General features: G+C 45.0%; 1 long non-coding RNA gene across 1 annotated transcript in view; it reads right to left on the reverse strand.

Moving 5' to 3' along the window:
- Positions 1 to 2,035: 2,035 nt before the first annotated feature.
- LOC123242261 overlaps positions 2,036 to 3,663 on the reverse strand; it is a 58,693-nt gene continuing 57,065 nt past the window's right edge. The window contains exon 5 of the long non-coding RNA XR_006505811.1: positions 2,036 to 2,125. This is a non-coding gene — a long non-coding RNA (uncharacterized LOC123242261). The remainder of the gene's footprint in view (positions 2,126 to 3,663) is intronic.

Here is a 3,663-nt window from a genome sequence, read left to right on the forward strand (position 1 = left end):
GTTCCACAATGAACCCAGGAGAGCTAACCAGATCAACTAGAACATTAATGGTGAACTTTTTAGAGATGAAATGCCATAGTCCCCCACCAAGCATTGCACCCCATCCTCTCCACCTCACCCCTCTCCAAGTCCCCCTTACCCCAGACAGGGGAGGGGGAAGTGCTCCCATTGGGCTCCATGTGTCCTCAGACACATGGAGAGGGGGAGGGGAACAGCTCTGCCAGAGTCCCTCTGGCTTTCTAGTAATGAACTCTGGTGAGTGACTGCAGGCTTTTCCAAAGAGAGGGCTCTGTGTGCCCTTTATGGCACACATGCCATAGGTTCACCATCATGGAACTAGACTATAAAGAATAAAATCCAGGACATGTAGGGGAGTATACTCATGAAGCGATATGGATGGCAATCCATAGAAATGGAGAAGCATCATCAGAGAACAACAAGAAAAATGACAGAATATTGTCACAAAAACTCAGGGTGGGCAGAATATTCAGAAAAAAAGGAATGGACAATAATATCAAATACTAAAGAGAAGTCAAAAAAATGAAGCCTGAAAAAAGCCATTGGATTTAATCATAAAAAGGTCTTCAGTAACCAGAGAGAATAATTTTAGTTAAAAGGTAGTCATGCCCTCCCTTCTTAATTCCTTTGATTTTAAGTCCGTGTATTTATTCAGTATATATGTTCTATATATACTTATATATTTATATGTCTCTCTGATAGAAAACTTCTTCAGAATAGGATTTCTTTGCATTGGCCTAGCATAGTGCTTGACATATAAGGACGCTTAATAAATGTTGCTTGGTGGAAGGCAGCTAGCAAGGAGGCAGGAAGTGAGTTAGAAATGAGAAACTAAAGTCAATCATTGTACACAGCTTTTATTTTTTTGAGTTTGCTTAATAAAAGGATGAGAGATATAGGATGAAAGCTTGAGGGGATGGCAAGATCAAGGGAAGGTTTTTAAGGACTGGAATATCTGAGTATCTTTGTAGGTAGTGAAGGAGCCAGGAAATAAGTAAATTGAAAATTAGGGAGAAAGATGGATGGGAGGATTAAAGGGGCAAGCCTCCAAAAGTATAGGAAGTAATAGGCTCAAGGGCACAAGTACAGTAGACATTGCTCTATTCAATAAATTCCAAAGCTCCTCACTGTTTGCTTCTAGAATGAAATATAAGCTCCTGTTTATCTTTAAAGGGCAGCTAAGTGGCACAGTTGATAAAACACCAAATCTAGAGTCAGGAAGCTTGAGTTTAAATTTGGCCTCAGACACTTACTAGTTATATGAACTTGGCAAGTCATTTAACCTTGTTTGCCTCAGATTCTTCATCTATCAAATGAGCTGGAGAAGGAAATGACAAATCTAGGTTCTTTGCCAAGAAAACTCCAAACAGGGTCCCACTCAGACATGCCTGAAAACAATAAACTTTAAAAACCTTTCACAATCCACCTCCAATGTGTCTTTTCAGTCCCATTATACATTATTCCCCTTTTCATACTTTAAGGTCCAAAACTGATCTTTTCCCTCTGCAATTCAATATTTTACTCCATTTCAGTGCTTTTACACTAGCTGTGCTTTGGGTATATAACACCCTTCCTCCTCCATTCTGCCTCATAGAATCCCTCTCTTCCATTAAGATGTAGATGAAAACTTTCTACCTAAAGCTTTTCCTGATCTCTTACTTATCATAGGATTAGGGTAATGATTATAAGCTAGTGAGGTAAGGACAGTAGTAAATATACATACATATATTACATATACCTGTGTATTCTGATAAAATGTAAGCCCTTTGAAATGGCACATAGTAGATGTGAATGAACGTTTATTTATTGGTTGAATAAGGGATGATATTGAGATGGTCTTAAGTATATTACTGGGGAGGCAGCCAAGATGGATACCTTGAATCTTCTCAGTCAAGTATCAGTGACTTCTTCTGCTGAGGAAGAGGTGGGGAAAAGGGAGTTTGCAAAGAGTGGTTTGAAACAGACACTATGATAAATGAAACAGATTTAGTCCGGGAAGAATGAAAAGACTCGTATATAACTGCAACAGCCATGTTAGGATTACATAACAAAAATCGGTAATGGTTCCAAATAGCAGGGTTGCTCCATGGTGTTTAAAAAGAAAAACCTGAATAGAAGGAGAAAAAGAGGTTAGTAAAAATAATTCAGGATTGGGGTTTGGAAAGAAATGAGCAGACAAGGGAGCAAGAAATTCAAAAACAGAAGAAAATATGAAGTTGAATTACTTAAATATAGGAGTCCAGAGGAAAGAAGTAGGACCCAGCTGGTGAGACTATGATTTGGGAAGGACAAGCTTAGCACAGGAAGAGATGAAGGACTTTTAATTCAGATAAAAATTGTGGAGATGGGCCACTTACTAATAACCCATGTACGATTGAAAGTATAGTTTACTTATGTGAGGCAAAGGTGTGTAGATCTTGAGATTTAAGGTTGAATAACTTGGGAACCAAAGGTATTTGAAAAGATTAGAGGTCTGCCCCAAGCAAATTTTGAGTCCTCAGATAGAAGCCCGGATTTTGTAGCCTAGGGCACAGTAGTGAACTCCTAAAGAAAGAAGAATGACCAGAGAAAGGCGGGGAGGGGATGGTGGGACACCAGTAACTGTATAGGCTGATATAGCCAAAGGGTGCAAATTTCAATTAGAGGTAGTCGAGGGACTCCATCAGAAAAAGTTTGCAAGCTACGGGGCTACACAAATTACAGAATAGACAGAAACTCATAACCTGGAGGCCAACCCTTTCACGGCTGCATTCAAAGCCAGATACAAGTCGCTAGAGTGGATCCTGCAGGCACAGCTGAGTCACCTACAGCCTCCATCTGGTCTTCAGAGCTGCACTGTCAGAATCTTTGGGGAGTTGTAATGGTGGTAGTTGGCTGGTTTTGAAAATGTCTTTTAGTTGCAAGGGCAGCACTCCCCAACTCTCCGCCCCGCTGGGCAGCCTCTCCTGGGCTCAGGCAGAGGGGAGCTTAATGAACTTCTTCCAGGGAGTTTGGCCAAGGTGACCTCGGAGTTGTGTCTTCACTCCCGAAGCTGCTGGTACAGCACTTTCAGGTACAGAATAAAAGCCGGAACGAAATGGGTGCGGAGGGTGGTCCCAAGGATCTTCCTCGATAACTCACAAGAGGAGTAAAAAGCCCTGCAGCGATCTCGGAGCGAAGAGTAACAGCCCAGACTCTTCGAACTCCGAGGGCAGCGAAGGCGGGGCCAACTCAGGCCCCAGCCCAGTGATTCAGGTGTGTTGGCCCCACCGCTGACCACCTGACTTTCCTGCCAGGCGGGCGCTATGCAAATGAACTGCCTCTAGTGAGTTGCTTCTACCTTTCCCTTCCTTTCGCCTCGCCCATCGCGCACGCGTCCTTCCATCCTCCTTTACACCCCACCCCCTTCAGCCCACCCTCGATGCTCCGCCCCGCCCCGCCCCGCCCACGCACGGTGGCCCCTAGCCGCCGCCGCTGCTGCCGCCTGAGACCAGCGTTTGGGGGTGGGGGTGGGGAAACTGGGGGGGGGTGACGGTGGCCCGTAAGGCTCCTTCCCGATGAGGCGGCGATGTCCGCGAGCCCCGAGCGCGCCGCGGCGGCAGCGGCAGCGGCAGCGGCGGCGGGGCCTCATGCGCAGCGCGGCAGCCTGGGCTTCGGCCTCCCTCC

This window comes from Gracilinanus agilis, chromosome 3 (assembly GCF_016433145.1).
Source record: "Gracilinanus agilis isolate LMUSP501 chromosome 3, AgileGrace, whole genome shotgun sequence".
Lineage (NCBI taxonomy): Eukaryota > Metazoa > Chordata > Mammalia > Didelphimorphia > Didelphidae > Gracilinanus > Gracilinanus agilis.